Here is an 11,638-nt window from a genome sequence, read left to right on the forward strand (position 1 = left end):
CGCACCTCCTCCCAACACTGGGTCAGGTGCAGCTCTCCTTTGCTGTGTGCGGGCGTGTCACTGCCCCTCATGATGCCACATTCAGATGTTTCAGACTGGCCAGGTGGGACGGTGGGTCCCAGCCCCTCCAAGCATCGTGGGCAGTGTCTGCATTCCTGCCCAAAAGGTGGGGGGCCGCCCTCCCTCTCCCGGTGCCGGTCGCTCTGCTGCTCTGTGCAGCTGCGCACTCCTCCTCGGGTTGGCGCTCCACAGGTGGGCTCGGGGAAGACCGAGGAACAACCTTGTCCCTGCTCCAGGCCAAAACCCAGCTCGTTGTTTGTCTTGGCAGAGCAGGTTCTCTGAGGGACCAGGATGGAAGGATCCTAACTGCCTCGGGGTGTAGAGAAGTCTCCGTATGTCCTTTGAGGCTGCTAAGCCCTTAGGTGCAGATGCAGGTTTCACCCCCGCCCCCGCCTGGATGCTAAGCAACGCCGGAGCATATGGTGGCTGTGCCTGAGCCCCGCCTCTCTTCCCCCAAAAACTTTCTGCGGGTTTTCAGAGATGGGGGTATGCTCCCTTCCCCCCAGGGCACATCAACCGTGTTGTTTTATGGTGGGCCCAGTTTCTGCCCTGTGCACCCACAGCCACAGTGTGCAGCCCCTTGCAATCCCCCTGGGGCTGCCTCAGTGCAGCAGCCCCCATCCTCTGCCTGGCTTGGGCAGCCTGGCCCTGCCCCCAGCTGCTGGCCCATGTCTCGGCCTGGGTGTCATTGGGACCCTCTGTAACTGTTAAACTTATTTCTGTCAGTCAATGGCTGCTCTGTACAGATCCGAGCCTCGGAGGTTCCCCCTCTGACCTGCTGGCCTCTCAGTTGGAGGCAGGAGATACAGGGAATGAGCGCCAATCCTCCTTTGCTCCTCCCTCCCCGTGGGACCCGTCCCGCTCTACTTTGCATTTTATTCTTTCTTTTTTCCTTTTCTCCTACCAGATTTTTGGCATCTCTGTCTTTTGAAGAGGACGATGTTCTGTCAGAGTTCCGCAGGTGCTCTGGTTGGCTGAGTGGGTCTATGTATGTGAGTCTTGGTGCATTTGTGGGAGAGGGTGAGCGAGCATCCTTCTACTCCGCCATCTTCTCTCTTCTGCCTTTTTTTGAAATCTTGATCTAATAGACCATCAATGTCTATTTCCTTTATTGTGCTTTCAGGGGATTTCTCTTGCTCTTTTAATTGGGAGTGGTTCCTCTGCTTATTCACATTGCTCATATCTCTCTGGCACTGTTGCTTAAGAAGTATCAGTTATCTAGTTCTCCTGGAGATGGTGTGCTCTTAATGATTTTATCGAGAGGTCTTTGTGTCTTTGCCCTGTTTTGCAAACTCAGCTTGTTCTTTCCAGAGGCCCTCTGTTGGCGCCCTTGTCTGTGCTGCTCCCAGTGGCTATTGGCTAGCAGTTCGTGCCCCTTCCCAACACTGGGTCTGGTGCTGAGCTCTTACCCGGTGGGCGGGCAGGTTTCTCCCCTTCCTGATGCCGCAGTCAGATGCTGCACTTTGGGGAGGCAGATGGGCTGATTGCACCCCTTCCCAGCACCATGGTCAGGTGCTGTGTTCCTGCCAAGAAGGCGGGTAGCTCCCTGCCCTTTCCTGGTGCCGGTTGCTCTGCTGTTCTGTGCAGCTGTCTGCTCCACCTCGGGTCGGCACTCCAAAGGCTGGCTCAGGGAAGTCCGTGGAACAGCCCCACCCCTGCTCTGTTCCAAAACTCAGTTCCTTGTTTGTCTTGGCAGTGTGAGTTTTCTGAGGTGCCATGGCAGAAAGATCCTATCTGCCACAGGCTGTAAACAAGTCTCAGTCCTGTGTAGGAGGTTATGGAGCCCCAGGGTGCGGATTCAGGTCTCAGCCCCACCCCCGCCCGGGCGCTGCACACTGGAGGAGATGGTGGCTGTTGCTGAGCCCCGCCTCTCTTCTCAGGAGAAGCGCCAGTAATGGCGGTGCAGGTCTGAGGAGATAAAGGCTATGGCACACCAGCCCTGCTGCTTTGCTTATTTTTACAATTTATGGGGGACCGAGGTGGTTCTGCTCTGTATCCCCTCCCAGCCATGGCGTGCAGCACCCTGCAGTCCCCCGGTGCTGCCTCAGTGCAGCCACCCCAGTACTCCACCCGGCTCAGGCAGCCTGTTCCTGCCTGCAGCTGCCAGCTCACATCTCAGGCTGGGTGTCGTGGGGACCCTTTGTGCCCATTTAACTCAGTTCTGTTGGTTAAGGTGTGTTTGGGGCAGATCTGAGCCTTGGAGTCTCCCCTTCCATCCCAATGGCTTCTCTGTTGGAGAGGGGAGACCCAGTGAACAAGCGCCAGTCCTCCTTTGCAGCTTCCTCCCCATGGGATTGGTTTCGCACAGTTTTGCTTTATCTTCTTTCTTTTTTCCTTTTCTCCTACCGGATTTTTGGCGTTTTTATCTTTCATAGAGGGTGATGTTTTGTCAGAGTTCGGCAGGTGCTCTGGTTGGCTAACTAGGTCCGTAGATGTGAGTTTTGGTGTATTTGTGGGAGAGGGTGAGCTACAAGCGTCCTTCTACTCTGCCATTTTGCTTCTCTCTCCCTGGTGTATCGTATTTGTAATGGTAATACTAGAAGGAGAAGAAAGGAAAGAACAGAAGAAATATTTAAAGCAATAATGACTGAGATTTTCTCCAAATTAATGTCAGACAACAAATCACAGATCCAGGAAGCTTAGAGAAGACAAAACAGGATTAATGCAAGACAAAGACAAAAACAACAACAACAACAACAACATCAAAACCCCCAAGGCCCCTACACCTAGGCATATCATATTTCAAATTGCAGAAAATCAAAGATAAGGAAAAAAATCCTAAAATAATCCAGGGGAAAAACACCTGACCAATACAGGAACAAAGGTAAGAGTTGTAGTCAGGAGCCATGCAACCAAGAAGAGAAAGGATTGAAATCCTTTAAGTGTTGATAGAAGACCACAGATCTAGAATTCTATTTCCTTCAAACTTATCCTTCAAAAGTTAAAAATAAAGACTTTCTGAGATAAACAAAAATTAAGGAAATTTGTTGTCATTAGCTCAGCCTGGTAAAAATGCTAAAAGAAGTTCTTCAGAAAGAAGGAAAATGGTATAGGTCTGAAACTCAGATCTATATAAAGAAAAATAATTAGATCAACTAATTGATCTAATAGATAACAGTTTGTTCAAAAATAATAATATCAATGAATATATTTTGATTATACCTTCTGTTTAAGCCAAATGAATGACAGCAATGATACAAAGAATGAAGGGAATGAATTAGGAATATTTTCTTACTACTTCCTAAAATGGTAAAAGTAGTATGAAATCCCAGTAAAATTCTGGAGTGAATTACTAAATAGATGGTTGTACTACCTGTGATGCCATAGAGTGTTGTTTGAAAAGTGGACTTGAATTAGTTATAAATGCACATTGCAAACTCTAGGGCAACCACTAAAAAGAGTGAAGTGTAATTGATAGGCTAATAAAGGAGAGAAAATGGACTCATATGAAGACACATAGAGATTAAAAGTAAAGGAATGGAGAAAGATATACCAGACTAACACTAATCAAAGGAAAACTGAAATAGCTGTATTAATTTCAGACAGAGCAGACTTCAATGCAAGGAAAATTATTAGGGATAAAGTGGAGCATTACATAATTCTCTAAGAAAACATAACAGTCCTTATTATGTATGTGCCTAACATCAGAACTTCAAAATACATGAGACAAAGTGTAAGACAGATCAACAAATTTTAATGTGTTAGAGCAATAAAAGGTCATTTATCCCAGTAAAGAAACATTTACATGACTTCCCTTCTATCCTGATCTCAGGTCCTATAAAGGTGAACCCACTGGAGCTGGCTGGGGGAGAAAAGAAAAGTTTATTACAAAAGGAACTGTCTGAGGAATCATAAGGATTTCTAAATATGGAAAAAGGAGAAATAATCACTTGTTAAAAGATCAGTTGTATACTTTTTTTCACATCTGAAGAAAGAAGGCACATATAATGCAACTGTTGGAAGACATCAAAAGGTAATTTTCTATTTATTGTTTGTACCGTCTAGCTGTTCAAATTATCATACAATCATTTCAACATTTTTCTAAATAAAATATTTTTTAACCTTCAAAAAAAAAAGTAATTGGTATAGTTGAGGTTCCTCATTGCGACCAACCTTTAGGAAACTATCATTTGTCAAATTTTGGTATAGCATCAAAGAATACCCAGAACTATCTGAAAAGGATATTAAAATATTCCACCTTTTTCCAGTTATATATCTGGACTTATCTTCATAAATTTCAACCTGAACAACATTTTGCAGCAGATTTGAATGGAGAAGCAGATATTAGAATCTCGCTGTTTTCTGTTAAGCCATATTTTAAGAGATTTGCAGAAGTGTAAAACAGTGCTACTTTTCCCATTATTTTTTGTTTTGTAAAATATAATTATTTTTAAAGGTAGTTATTTTTTTATAAACTATATTATTTATATTACCATATAATGGGTTTATTATTGCTATTTTAAATATATTAGAAGTTAATTTTTTTCTCAGTCCTAATATAGTTAATATTGATAAAATCCACATTCAGAACATTAGAACAGCTAGTTGTTCTGTTAGTCTTTCCTTACTTATAATGCACTTCATTTCTCTCATAACCATGTTTGTCTACCCTATCTAGCTAGATAATCATTCTTTTTAAAGAGGAAATAGAACAAAATAGAAATTAAGCAGTTCTGCTTTCTTATCTGATTATGATAGGATATTTCCCAAAGAGTGAACCTATTATGTGGGATTTGTTGTTGTTCTGATCCTACCTTTAATGAGCCATTTTGTATTGTACATTTTTGTATCCCTTATTTCTCTATGAGCTGTAGTCTTTCTAAGGCAATTCTTATGATTATTGGTTTTGTTAGTGGATAGAAGGACTCCTAAATTAGGAAGCCCACCAAACTGTGGGTCCTTGCTGCTGGCTGTGAAAGAATTTGCACATCAGAGGCAGAGGGACTAAGTGAACAGCCGCTTTATTGCTCATAAGGGGAAATAGAAGGAAAGTGCTTGAGCAGTGAGAAGGAAAGAAAAGTGCTCAAGTGAAGGAAGGAAGCACTTGTGCAGGGAGCCATCAGCCAAGATGGCCAGTAGAGACAGTTCTGGCCTGGGTCGGGGCTATGCAGATTTTTATGAGAGGTTTCTGCCATCAGGTCCTCCTGCATGTGATTGAGCCAATCAGTCCTTGTATGGGCTTTTCTGTCCTTGTATGGGCTTTTCTGGTTGTTGTCATGGCAATTGTTGACTGTCATGGCTCTAGCAGGGTGTGTCACTAAGCATGCTACTACATTACAGTGAACATATGAGGCTCAAGGTCCACTGGAAGTCAAATCCTCCATCATCTTGGGCTCCATTGGTCCTAACCGGTTCTTGTTTCTTCTCATTGCAGCTTCCTCCTGAGACTTAGATAAGAGTAATTGGTTTCTAATTGAAGGGGGGCCAGGGGTATGATCCCGGAGCAACAGCCTTGGTAACAAAAAGGACAGTTGCTTTTAATCAGAATGCCAGCAATCTTGTGGACCTAGTGTTCCCCCCAAACAATGGTCTCTGAAACTTCTGCTCAACCATAAGCAAGAGTCGGGGTAGGGGGAGCCTTAGTTCTTGTAGAAGAGCTTAAAGATATGTATATTCCTTGAGGAGGAACCAGGACCCTGCTCCAGGGCTGTACTATTATTTCTTGACTGCTCCTCCCTAGTTTATGCATTTCCTCCCTTCCCTGATTAGCAACTCTTTGAATCTACTCTTTGGAACTAAGGGAAGGTCAAGGAGACTGCATGAAGCTTATTTTCTACAAAAGACAAATGGGGGACAGAAAGGATTTGTATCAGGGAGGGCCCACAGGGTCCTGCTCCCTTTCAATCCCCCCTTTTCTTTGATATTCCTCAATCTTGAAGAGAACAGATGTTGGGCAAGAAAGGGATAAAATTTTGAATAGAGAGGTTAATCAAACTTGGTAGAGGAACTCAAGTTTTAGCGGGGCTGGGTTTCAGTTTTACATACTCATCCTTTGTCAAATGCCTCCTCTTCCATCCTTAATACATTTTCTTAAGTCTGACTTCATTAAAGAATTGAAGGAACTATTTGCTTAGTCATAATGGCTTATTTAAGCATGCTTTTCTTATGGAGATCCTATTAAATGATCGTTTTCAAAATTTTGCTTTTGAGAAATACCCTTCCTTTTTTAACCAAATTTTAGAGCCTGTTTTCACTTCACTGATTGAATGCCCGTTATCCATGTGGTAGATCTTTGAGAATGGATCTTATGATTATTGTTGTGGGCCACAATGTGGCAGCCAGTCGGTGAGCCAGTGAAACATGGGTTGGTAAAAGAATTTACCAGAGATAGAGTGTGGAAACAGAAGAAGAGTTCATTAGGGGTACTCTGCCATAGACAACAGTGGGACACACAATCGAGAGGTGCCTGTGTGAGCACCCAGGGCCAGTTGTTGGGGTGTTTTATAAGGTAGGGTCACAAGGTGCCTGATCAGTTTGTACATAAGGCTCTGATTGGTTGTAGGTTAGGTAAGAGGTTTAGGGTCTGTGAAGGGCGGTGGGGTTTATGACTCTGATAAGGTGGGCTGAAACAAGCCAGCCTGAGCTATTGTGAGGTTAGGCATTACCTAGGGCTGTTAGTTTGTTAGGGGAAGGATGCACAGTAAAGAATGTACTTTATCTGTTGAAGGATCACAGGCAGGCAACTGAGAACCCAGAAATGAGGGTCCTTGGACTTTGAAGGACGTCATTTGGCCCAACAGTTATGACCTAGTACACACACACAACTGAAATGAAAGTTTCAAAAGACAATACTTCCCGTGGTAGGGCTCAATTAAGAGACAGAAACCAGAACAAGGAAGGTTAGTAGAAAGAATTTTTAATTATAACAAGGGATTGTAGTAGTGGGTGATTGGCCAGTAAGGGATAAATAGAACTCTTATGAATATAGGAATAGCAGATACAAAGTGCAGCTTCTACTCTTAGGGATGAGATAGAGCACCCAAGGAAGGAATAAATCTGGAAAACCCTCCTTCCCTCTGCCCTTGACAGAGAATCCAGACCTTGTTGGAAAAGGCATGGCTGTGGCTCACCGGACTGTGTAGAATTTAGCTGAGGTGCCACACTGGAGTGATTCCCAGGGAAGCTGAGTTAATTATTTTCTGGAATACTAGGGGAAGTCATCCATGAGGAGGTGTAGTACCTTGAAATTCATAGCAAAGCTGCCTGAGGACATAACAGAGAAAGCCATCCATAGGGAGGTGCCACACCAGCAACATTAGCTGGAAAACTGCTTGGGTGTGTTTGGGAAACCTTTTACTGGAAGGAGCCACACTATGGCACTCCACACCTAAGGGTGTATCATGAGGAAGCTTATCATGAGGAGGTGCTGCATGCTGCTGGCCACATATTCTGTCACCAGCTGAGAAGAGCAATTGAAACTGAAAGCAATGAATTGAAAGCACTTTATCCTTACTATGTTCAATGTTCTCTGATTTTCCTATTCTATTTTATTTTTTCCATTTTTTTTGCAACCCACTGAATTGATTTTATTGGCTGTGATCTGCTGTCTAAAAAATAATGAGGTAAAGGATCTAAAAAGATATAAGCCAAGGTCCTTGACTTTGAGGAGGATAACACCCAATTGGGGTAATAGGGTATTTCCATAAGGAAATGAACTTCAAGGTAATATAAACCGAGGGCTATAAATGTTACAGAAAGTCTTATAGGTATTTGCTAATCATTAATAGTTTTGAAAGTTAGAAATTAAAGTAAATAAGTTTGTAGATATTAATGAATTAGATAAGTAGAGAGAGATGTTATGGGCATTGGGCTTGGACCTGAGGTGCTTGGTACATAGATAATGAATTGCCATTGCAGAGTTATAAATAGGGGCATGACTTGGTTAAGTTAGCATTTCATTTATTAGTTTATTCTAAATTACCTTTTATGTATATTGCTTCAGTGGTAATTTAAATAAGACAAGATCATAGGAAGGGAGAGTGGAGTGTGTAGTAGACTATTACAGTTTTTAGAAGAAGGCCTGAAATAGTATATAGGTAATAGGGAAAGTGGGAAAAATGAAACTAAAAATTATACATGGGTAAAATAATCAGACCTTGGCTCTTGATTTAATACGTATTAGAAAAGGAAGGAGGAATTAGGAGTCCTGAGTGTTTGGCTACAGCAGCTAGCAGGATGATGGGCAAGGAACATAGGAGAAGGACCAAATAAGATAAGATGATATATTCAGCTTAGTGAATGATAATTTTAGCCAATAACATTTGTCAAGCACTTACCATATAACAGGCACTATCCTAAGCAATTTCCATGTATTAATTAACTTAATCCTCACAGCGACCTAGTGAGGTAGGTGCAATTATTATTATCCCCAATTTTAGATGAGACTACATAATTTTTCCAGGTTCACACAAATTGCAAGGGCTGAAGGTGAAATTCAAACACAGTCTGATTCCAGAGTCCATGAAGTGCTTGTGGGAGACATTCAAATGAACATGGATATTTGTACTCAGAATAAAGGTTAAGACTAGATTTGAATGCCATTAGTTGTTTAGGTAGTAGTTAAAACAATTAGAGTCAGTGATCTCACCTAGGGCATAGATAAAGAAAATGCAGAAAGGTAAGTGGTGGCCATATTAGGAAGGACCTTAAATGCCAGGCTTGGATGTGTAGACTTTAGCTGTTAAGAGTAGAGTGCCATTGGAACTTTTTAATACATTAGGATGTGAAGTAGAAATGTGCAAATATGGCTATAAATATGATTTGAATCACATTGGGAGATAAATTAAAAAGGGAAAAGACCAATTATGAAATCTTAGTAGTCCATTATGAGGTGGTAAGGATATAGGTGGGCAGTTGCAAAGAGGCCAGATAAGAGAGGGTCTGTAGGCATAAGATATGTAGCTTTTGGATATACATGTCAAGGTTTTCTGGGTTATCCCCAGTTTTTACCTAAAGCTTCCAGTTTCATCACTGTGCCAGTACTTCAGTAATTATACTAGCACTTTGATTAACTAGGACCCTGAAGTTATTTTTTTTTAATTTTATCTTATTGAGTTATAGTCAGTTTACAATGTTGTGTCAATTTCCAGTGTAGAGCACAGTTTTTCAGTTATACGTGAACATACATATATTTATTGTCACATTCTTTTTCACCGTGAGCTACCACAAGATCTTGTATATATTTCCCTGTGCTATGCGGTATAATCTTGTTTATCTATTCTATATATACTTATTCTTATCTACAAATTTCGGACTCCCAGTCTGTCCCTTCCCACCCCCCTCCCCCCGGCAACCACAAGTTTGTATTCTATGTCTATGAGTCTGTTTCTGTTTTGTATTTATGTTCATTTGTCTTTTTTCTTTTCTTTTCTTTTCTTTTCTTTTCTTTCTTTTTTTTCTTTTCTAAGATTCCACATATGAGGAATCTCATATGGTATTTTTCTTTCTCTTTCTGGCTTACTTCACTTAGAATGACATTCTCCAGGGGCATCCATGTTGTTGCAAATGGCGTTATGTTGTCATTTTTATGGCTGAATAGTATTCAGTTGTATAAATATACCACATCTTCTTCATCCAGTCATCTGTTGATGGGACATTTAGATTGTTTCCATGTCTTGGCTATTGTGAATAGTGCTGCTATGAACATCGGGGTGCAGGTGTCATCCTGAAGTAGGGTTCCCTCTGGATACAAGCCCAGGAGTGGGATTCCTGGGTCATATGGTCTAACCTTTTGAGCAATCTCCATACTGTTTTCCACAGTGTCTGCACCAAACTGCATTCTCACCAGCAGTGTAGGAGGGTTCCCTTTTCTCCACAGCCTCTCCAGCATTTGTCATTTGTGGACTTCTGAATGATGGCCATTCTGGCTGGTGTGAGATTAGACCTCATTGTAGTTTTGATTTGCTTTGCTCTGATAATTAGTGATACTGAGCATTTTTTCATGTGCCTATTGATCATTTGTATTTCTTCCTTGGAGAATTGCTTGTTTAGGTCTTCTGCCACTTTTGGATTGTTTTTTTTTTTTTCTTCTTAAGTCGTATGAGCTGCTTATATATTCGGAGATCAAGCCGTTGTAGGACCCTGAAGTTTTAGCTAATCAAAGTGCTAGTATAATTAAAACTAAACTACCTCCTTCAGTGCATTGATAGATAACATACTGACTAAAACATATCACCAGATTATTGTTGTTTTCACCACAGTATTTTATTTTTGAAACAACTTTACCAAGTTATAATTCACACATCATACAATTCACCCATTTAAAGTGTATAATTCAGTGACTTGGTATAGAGTAGTGATTTCATCACCACAATCAATTTTAGAACACTTTTATTACCTCCAAAAAAAATTGCACACTCGTTTGTCTTCATCCACTAATTACCCCATTTTCCACAGCCTTAGGAAACCACTGAACTGCTTCCTGTCTTGAAAAAATTGCCTATTCTGGACATTTCATTGAAATGGAATCTTAAATGTTATGGCTCTTTGTGTTTGGATTCTTCCACTTAGTGTGATGTTTTCAAGGTTCATCCATCTTGTTGCATGTATCAGTACTTCATTCTTTTTATGAATGAATAATATTCCATGGTATGACTATACCAAATTTTGTTTATCTATTCATTAGTTGGTGAACATTTGAGTTGTTTCTGCCTTTTGGTGATTATAAATTATCCTGTTGTGAACATTCACATACAAGTTATTGTGTCAATGAATGGATAAAAAAGTTGTGATATATTTATACAATGGAGTACTTCTCAGCCATAAAAAATAATGTAATAATGCCATATGCACCAACATGGATGGCCCTGGAGGATGTTTCTAAGTGAAGTACGTCAGAAAGAGAAAGAAAAATACCATATGATATCACTTATATGGGGAATCTAAAAAAAAAAAAAAGACAAATGAACTTATTTACAAAACAGAAACAGAATCACAGACATAGAAAAGAAACTTATGGTTACCAGAAGGGAAGAGAGTAGAAAGGGATAAACTGGGAGTTCAAGATTTGCAGATACTGACTGGTACATATATAAAATAAATAAACAAGTTTATTCTGTATAGCATAGGGAACTATATTTGATATCTTGTGTAGCTTCTGGTGAAAGAGAATATGAAAATGAATATATATATATATATTCATGTATGACTGAAGCATCATACTTACACCAGAAATTGACACAATATTGTAAACTGACTATACTTCAATTAAAAAAAAAGTTATTGTGTCAACATACATGAGTAAATACCTAAGAAGAGAATTGCTGGATCACATGGTAACTCTATATTGAACTCATTGTGGAACTTCCAGACTGTTTCCCAAAGCAGATACACTATTTTACATTCCCTCTAGAAATACATAAAGGTTCCACCTTTTACACATCCTCATCAATACTTGCTATATGCTGTCATTTTGTTAATAGCCACCCTACTGAGTGTAAAGTGGTATCTCAGTTTTGATTTACATTTCTCTAATGACTTATGATGCTGAGCATCTTTTCATGCTTTTATTGGACTATTCTTTTTTTTTAAGTCCTTCTGATAGGTGTGTCATGATATCTTATTGTGCTTTTAATTTGCA

General features: G+C 40.7%; 1 protein-coding gene and 1 non-coding gene across 3 annotated transcripts in view; both read left to right on the top strand.

Annotated features, from left to right (window-relative positions):
- Window positions 1–11,638, top strand: part of ZC3H12B (zinc finger CCCH-type containing 12B) — a 394,029-nt gene that overhangs the window by 71,958 nt on the left and 310,433 nt on the right. For both annotated transcript variants that reach the window (XM_032476104.1, XM_032476103.1), the window contains exon 2: window positions 3,833–4,033. The gene's annotated coding sequence lies outside the window, so the exon portion shown is untranslated. The remainder of the gene's footprint in view (window positions 1–3,832; window positions 4,034–11,638) is intronic.
- Window positions 3,785–3,910, top strand: LOC116662286. The gene has a single exon (XR_004318327.1). It is a non-coding gene; the product is annotated as a small nucleolar RNA SNORD22 (small nucleolar RNA).

The sequence above is a fragment of the Camelus ferus genome, chromosome X (genome assembly GCF_009834535.1).
Source record: "Camelus ferus isolate YT-003-E chromosome X, BCGSAC_Cfer_1.0, whole genome shotgun sequence".
Lineage (NCBI taxonomy): Eukaryota > Metazoa > Chordata > Mammalia > Artiodactyla > Camelidae > Camelus > Camelus ferus.